The 7,500-nt window shown below is 58.0% G+C and overlaps 2 non-coding genes and 1 pseudogene across 2 annotated transcripts; all 3 read left to right on the top strand.

Annotated features, from left to right (window-relative positions):
* Nucleotides 1-2,118: 2,118 nt before the first annotated feature.
* On the top strand, nt 2,119-4,028 carry LOC124608769. The gene has a single exon (XR_006979339.1). It is a non-coding gene; the product is annotated as a small subunit ribosomal RNA (ribosomal RNA).
* A 351-nt stretch (nt 4,029-4,379) lies between these two features.
* LOC124608213 lies at nt 4,380-4,534 on the top strand. Its single transcript, XR_006978902.1, has one exon. It is a non-coding gene; the product is annotated as a 5.8S ribosomal RNA (ribosomal RNA).
* Nucleotides 4,535-4,722: 188 nt separating this feature from the next.
* The window catches only part of LOC124607528, a 4,758-nt pseudogene continuing 1,980 nt past the window's right edge, over nt 4,723-7,500 (top strand).

The raw sequence follows: 7,500 nt of genomic DNA, 5'->3' as shown, positions 1-7,500 counted from the left end.
ACCTTAACCTAACCTATATCGTACCTTAACCTAACCTATATCGTACCTTAACCTAACCTATATCGTACCTTAACCTAACCTATATCGTACCTTAACCTAACCTATATTGCCCCTTAACGTAACCCATATTGCGCTGTAACCCAACACACGTTGGGCCTTAACCCAACACACGTTGGGCCTTAACCCAACACACGTTGGGCCTTAACCCAACACACGTTGGGCCTTAACCCAACACACGTTGGGCCTTAACCCAACACACGTTGGGCCTTAACCCAACACACGTTGGGCCTTAACCCAACACACGTTGGGCCTTAACCCAACACACGTTGGGCCTTAACCCAACACACGTTGGGCCTTAACCCAACACACGTTGGGCCTTAACCCAACACACGTTGGGCCTTAACCTGCTCTGTAATTGTCATACGACGCGTTAAATTAGTGTAGTGTTGCCTAACTGCAACCCCCGCAATATAGTTTGCTACTCGCACTGCCCGGTCCCCAGTGTATCGCTTCATGTTAAACACCTTGCAGCTATACACTGTAATGTGGATTGCAGCAGGACGTACATGCTCAATGCCCTTTGCAGTTGTTCATTGGCATTTGCAGTTGTTCATTGGCATTCGCATGGCGAAGCACGTAGCCTACGCTGTGGTACGGCCTGTGTCAACTGTCCGCTGATGTTGTACGTCCAAATCACACACTGTACTGCACATTGGTCCTCATGTACTGAATGATACATCGTGGTACATGTGACCGTACAACGACTGCGCCAACAACGGCGAACCATGCGGTCCAAATGTTGTGCACTCAGCTACGTGTCGTCTCCCTATAAGAGCTGGATTGCAGTGTGGTATGCCCTGGATGGCGATCAGCATGAGCCGTCTGTTGATGTAGTGGCGCGTGTTGTCAGACGTAGTCGTCTCTTCTCACACACCGTGATAGCATGGTGCACTGCGTTCCACATCTGCGACATGCGACAGAGGCCGGTTGACAGTCGTTCGCGCAATGGACATCGCATACGTACGGGGGCCACCTTCCACGTGTTCGCGAAGCGTGCACATGTTGTTGCGTGTATGTGGGCAGACATAGTGTGTCGTGACACCTGACACAGGCATGCAACAATCGTTGAATTTGCAAATGGCGATGGACGCCTACGTTTGCTGGTGACGTTACGCAAATGAACAACTGGTAAACCGTTGTGGTGCGGTTGTTCTCGCTAGAGGTGAATCAGTGATGGCGACGATCGGTTGAGCTACCAACCGGTTGTTCCAGCGATACCCACCATGCCCACGAACGTGAATGGCATCTGGGTGTGAAGCGATACGCGGCGGTGGCTGGGTGGGACCGTCCCCGGCCGGTGAGGGGGGGCCTCCCGGCGTGCTGGCCGCGCGGTGCGTGGGCGCACGCGCTACAGCCGGCTGGTGGGGGCGGCCAGTGGCAGGCGCGCCGGCCGACGGAGGCGGCAGGCGGCGCAGCTGCGCGCCGGCGCACCCTGCACGCGGCGCCGTGCGGCCAAAGTAGGTCCTCGCGGGCCCGGTGCGAAGCGCGGTGGACATCTGCAGTGTGCTGGTCCGATTGAGGACTGTGTGCGCTGAGGATGCGCCGCCGCCCGGCGCTCGGCGCCGCGACGCCGTCTGCTGCTCGGTCGCCTCTGCGGTTCTCGCAGGTGGTTTGTATCGCAGCTGTGCGGACGTGTTGGCGCGTGCGCTGTGCTGGGAGAGTTCGCTTCGGCACCCAAGTGGGGCTTTTGTCCTTCTGTGGCGCTGGCGTTGGAGCTGCCGGTCACCGTAGGTGGCGCGTGTTGTCTCCCGCCGGCAATGCCACGACAGCACGCTCCCGGGCCTCTGTCGGCAGCGGCAAGCTCAGTTGGGAGCACGGGTGGTCGCACCTAAAGCGTCTACTCGCCAAACTCCGGGCGATTGCGCCTCTCTCGAACCCGACCAAGTACTTAGGACGGCGCTGCGCGCCGCCGGGACCTGAGAGGGTTTCGAGGTGTATGGTGCAGGGGAGCTCAGCCTCCTCCTGTTTGCAGAATAATTGAGCGGACGCTTGCGTGTTCGCGCGGGCCCCCGGGACACACTCCCGGGCGGCCGGCTGCTCAGCTCTAGTTGACGCAGCTCCCTGGTTGATCCTGCCAGTAGTCATATGCTTGTCTCAAAGATTAAGCCATGCATGTCTCAGTACAAGCCGCATTAAGGTGAAACCGCGAATGGCTCATTAAATCAGTTATGGTTCCTTAGATCGTACCCACGTTACTTGGATAACTGTGGTAATTCTAGAGCTAATACATGCAAACAGAGTCCCGACCAGAGATGGAAGGGACGCTTTTATTAGATCAAAACCAATTGGTCGGCTCGTCCGGTCCGTTTGCCTTGGTGACTCTGAATAACTTTGGGCTGATCGCACGGTCCTCGTACCGGCGACGCATCTTTCAAATGTCTGCCTTATCAACTGTCGATGGTAGGTTCTGCGCCTACCATGGTTGTAACGGGTAACGGGGAATCAGGGTTCGATTCCGGAGAGGGAGCCTGAGAAACGGCTACCACATCCAAGGAAGGCAGCAGGCGCGCAAATTACCCACTCCCGGCACGGGGAGGTAGTGACGAAAAATAACGATACGGGACTCATCCGAGGCCCCGTAATCGGAATGAGTACACTTTAAATCCTTTAACGAGTATCTATTGGAGGGCAAGTCTGGTGCCAGCAGCCGCGGTAATTCCAGCTCCAATAGCGTATATTAAAGTTGTTGCGGTTAAAAAGCTCGTAGTTGGATTTGTGTCCCACGCTGTTGGTTCACTGCCCGTCGGTGTTTAACTGGCATGTATCGTGGGACGTCCTGCCGGTGGGGCGAGCTGAAGGCGTGCGACGCGCCTCGTGCGTGCTCGTGCGTCCCGAGGCGGACCCCGTTGCAATCCTACCAGGGTGCTCTTGAGTGAGTGTCTCGGTGGGCCGGCACGTTTACTTTGAACAAATTAGAGTGCTTAAAGCAGGCAAGCCCGCCTGAATACTGTGTGCATGGAATAATGGAATAGGACCTCGGTTCTATTTTGTTGGTTTTCGGAACCCGAGGTAATGATTAATAGGGACAGGCGGGGGCATTCGTATTGCGACGTTAGAGGTGAAATTCTTGGATCGTCGCAAGACGAACAGAAGCGAAAGCATTTGCCAAGTATGTTTTCATTAATCAAGAACGAAAGTTAGAGGTTCGAAGGCGATCAGATACCGCCCTAGTTCTAACCATAAACGATGCCAGCCAGCGATCCGCCGCAGTTCCTCCGATGACTCGGCGGGCAGCCTCCGGGAAACCAAAGCTTTTGGGTTCCGGGGGAAGTATGGTTGCAAAGCTGAAACTTAAAGGAATTGACGGAAGGGCACCACCAGGAGTGGAGCCTGCGGCTTAATTTGACTCAACACGGGAAACCTCACCAGGCCCGGACACCGGAAGGATTGACAGATTGATAGCTCTTTCTTGATTCGGTGGGTGGTGGTGCATGGCCGTTCTTAGTTGGTGGAGCGATTTGTCTGGTTAATTCCGATAACGAACGAGACTCTAGCCTGCTAACTAGTCGCGTGACATCCTTCGTGCTGTCAGCGATTACTTTTCTTCTTAGAGGGACAGGCGGCTTCTAGCCGCACGAGATTGAGCAATAACAGGTCTGTGATGCCCTTAGATGTTCTGGGCCGCACGCGCGCTACACTGAAGGAATCAGCGTGTCTTCCTAGGCCGAAAGGTCGGGGTAACCCGCTGAACCTCCTTCGTGCTAGGGATTGGGGCTTGCAATTGTTCCCCATGAACGAGGAATTCCCAGTAAGCGCGAGTCATAAGCTCGCGTTGATTACGTCCCTGCCCTTTGTACACACCGCCCGTCGCTACTACCGATTGAATGATTTAGTGAGGTCTTCGGACTGGTACGCGGCATTGACTCTGTCGTTGCCGATGCTACCGGAAAGATGACCAAACTTGATCATTTAGAGGAAGTAAAAGTCGTAACAAGGTTTCCGTAGGTGAACCTGCGGAAGGATCATTACCGACTAGACTGCATGTCTTTCGATGTGCGTGTCGTGTCGCGCAACACGCTACCTGTACGGCTCGCAGTAGCCGTGCGCCGCGTGCGGAACCACGCGTGCTTCTCAAAACTAACGCCAATGTTGTGTGGTACGAGCGCTGAAGCGCTGGAGCGGCTGGCCTGCGGCACCTGGCGCCTGGCGCCGGTTTTGAATGACTTTCGCCCGACTGCCTGTCCGCTCCGGTGTGGAGCCGTACGACGCCCATCGGCCGTGAGGCCGTTGGACACAGAACGCTGGAACAGGGGCCGCCACACGCCTACGTCCCGCCTATGCAACTGTCTTGAAAGAGACAGTGGAAACTAAGAAAAGATCACCCAGGACGGTGGATCACTCGGCTCGTGGGTCGATGAAGAACGCAGCAAATTGCGCGTCGACATGTGAACTGCAGGACACATGAACATCGACGTTTCGAACGCACATTGCGGTCCATGGATTCCGTTCCCGGGCCACGTCTGGCTGAGGGTCGGCTACGTATACTGAAGCGCGCGGCGTTTGCCCCGCTTCGCAGACATGGGAGCGTCGCGGCCGCCTGTGGGGCCGGCCGCGCCTCCTTAAACGTGCGATGCGCGCCCGTCGCCTGGCGGTTCGCATACCGGTACTTACTCGGTAGCGTGCACAGCCGGCTGGCGGTGTGGCGTGCGACACCTCGTACAACGACCTCAGAGCAGGCGAGACTACCCGCTGAATTTAAGCATATTACTAAGCGGAGGAAAAGAAACTAACAAGGATTCCCCCAGTAGCGGCGAGCGAACAGGGAAGAGTCCAGCACCGAACCCCGCAGGCTGCCGCCTGTCGTGGCATGTGGTGTTTGGGAGGGTCCACTACCCCGACGCCTCGCGCCGAGCCCAAGTCCAACTTGAATGAGGCCACGGCCCGTAGAGGGTGCCAGGCCCGTAGCGGCCGGTGCGAGCGTCGGCGGGACCTCTCCTTCGAGTCGGGTTGCTTGAGAGTGCAGCTCCAAGTGGGTGGTAAACTCCATCTGAGACTAAATATGACCACGAGACCGATAGCGAACAAGTACCGTGAGGGAAAGTTGAAAAGAACTTTGAAGAGAGAGTTCAAAAGTACGTGAAACCATTCTGGGGTAAACGTGAGAAGTCCGAAAGGTCGAACGGGTGAGATTCACGCCCATCCGGCCACTGGCCTCCGCCCTCGGCAGATGGGGCCGGCCGCCCGCGCGGAGCAATCCGCGGCGGGGTCGTGTCCGGTTGCCTTTCCACTCGCCGCGGGGTGGGGCCGTTCCGGTGTGCGGTGGGCCGCACTTCTCCCCTAGTAGGACGTCGCGACCCGCTGGGTGCCGGCCTACGGCCCGGGTGCGCAGCCTGTCCTTCCGCGGGCCTCGGTTCGCGTCTGTTGGGCAGAGCCCCGGTGTCCTGGCTGGCTGCCCGGCGGTATATCTGGAGGAGTCGATTCGCCCCTTTGGGCGCTCGGGCTCCCGGCAAGCGCGCGCGGTTCTTCCCGGATGACGGACCTACCTGGCCCGGCCCCGGACCCGCGCCGCTGTTGGCTCGGGATGCTCTCGGGCGGAATAATCGCTCCCGTCAGCGGCGCTTCAGCTTTGGACAATTTCACGACCCGTCTTGAAACACGGACCAAGGAGTCTAACATGTGCGCGAGTCATTGGGCTGTACGAAACCTAAAGGCGTAATGAAAGTGAAGGTCTCGCCTTGCGCGGGCCGAGGGAGGATGGGGCTTCCCCGCCCTTCACGGGGCGGCGGCCTCCGCACTCCCGGGGCGTCTCGTCCTCATTGCGAGGTGAGGCGCACCTAGAGCGTACACGTTGGGACCCGAAAGATGGTGAACTATGCCTGGCCAGGACGAAGTCAGGGGAAACCCTGATGGAGGTCCGTAGCGATTCTGACGTGCAAATCGATCGTCGGAGCTGGGTATAGGGGCGAAAGACTAATCGAACCATCTAGTAGCTGGTTCCCTCCGAAGTTTCCCTCAGGATAGCTGGTGCTCGTACGAGTCTCATCCGGTAAAGCGAATGATTAGAGGCCTTGGGGCCGAAACGACCTCAACCTATTCTCAAACTTTAAATGGGTGAGATCTCCGGCTTGCTTGATATGCTGAAGCCGCGAGCAAACGACTCGGATCGGAGTGCCAAGTGGGCCACTTTTGGTAAGCAGAACTGGCGCTGTGGGATGAACCAAACGCCGAGTTAAGGCGCCCGAATCGACGCTCATGGGAAACCATGAAAGGCGTTGGTTGCTTAAGACAGCAGGACGGTGGCCATGGAAGTCGGAATCCGCTAAGGAGTGTGTAACAACTCACCTGCCGAAGCAACTAGCCCTGAAAATGGATGGCGCTGAAGCGTCGTGCCTATACTCGGCCGTCAGTCTGGCAGTCATGGCCGGTCCTTGCGGCCGGCCGCGAAGCCCTGACGAGTAGGAGGGTCGCGGCGGTGGGCGCAGAAGGGTCTGGGCGTGAGCCTGCCTGGAGCCGCCGTCGGTGCAGATCTTGGTGGTAGTAGCAAATACTCCAGCGAGGCCCTGGAGGGCTGACGCGGAGAAGGGTTTCGTGTGAACAGCCGTTGCACACGAGTCAGTCGATCCTAAGCCCTAGGAGAAATCCGATGTTGATGGGGGCCGTCATAGCATGATGCACTTTGTGCTGGCCCCCGTTGGGCGAAAGGGAATCCGGTTCCTATTCCGGAACCCGGCAGCGGAACCGATACAAGTCGGGCCCCTCTTTTAGAGATGCTCGTCGGGGTAACCCAAAAGGACCCGGAGACGCCGTCGGGAGATCGGGGAAGAGTTTTCTTTTCTGCATGAGCGTTCGAGTTCCCTGGAATCCTCTAGCAGGGAGATAGGGTTTGGAACGCGAAGAGCACCGCAGTTGCGGCGGTGTCCCGATCTTCCCCTCGGACCTTGAAAATCCGGGAGAGGGCCACGTGGAGGTGTCGCGCCGGTTCGTACCCATATCCGCAGCAGGTCTCCAAGGTGAAGAGCCTCTAGTCGATAGAATAATGTAGGTAAGGGAAGTCGGCAAATTGGATCCGTAACTTCGGGATAAGGATTGGCTCTGAGGATCGGGGCGTGTCGGGCTTGGTCGGGAAGTGGGTCAGCGCTAACGTGCCGGGCCTGGGCGAGGTGAGTGCCGTAGGGGTGCCGGTACGTGCGGGCGTTTAGCGCGGGCGTGGTCTGCTCTCGCCGTTGGTTGGCCTCGTGCTGGCCGGCGGTGCAGGATGCGCGCGCCTGCGCGGCGTTCGCGCCCCGGTGCTTCAACCTGCGTGCAGGATCCGAGCTCGGTCCCGTGCCTTGGCCTCCCACGGATCTTCCTTGCTGCGAGGCCGCGTCCGCCTTAGCGTGCTCCTCCGGGGGCGCGCGGGTGCGCGGATTCTCTTCGGCCGCCATTCAACGATCAACTCAGAACTGGCACGGACTGGGGGAATCCGACTGTCTAATTAAAACAAAGCATTGCGATGGCCCT

This window comes from Schistocerca americana, chromosome 3, assembly GCF_021461395.2.
Source record: "Schistocerca americana isolate TAMUIC-IGC-003095 chromosome 3, iqSchAmer2.1, whole genome shotgun sequence".
Lineage (NCBI taxonomy): Eukaryota > Metazoa > Arthropoda > Insecta > Orthoptera > Acrididae > Schistocerca > Schistocerca americana.
The sequence above is the reverse complement of the archived record's forward strand: the minus strand, read 5'-3'. Positions and strand labels throughout refer to the sequence as shown.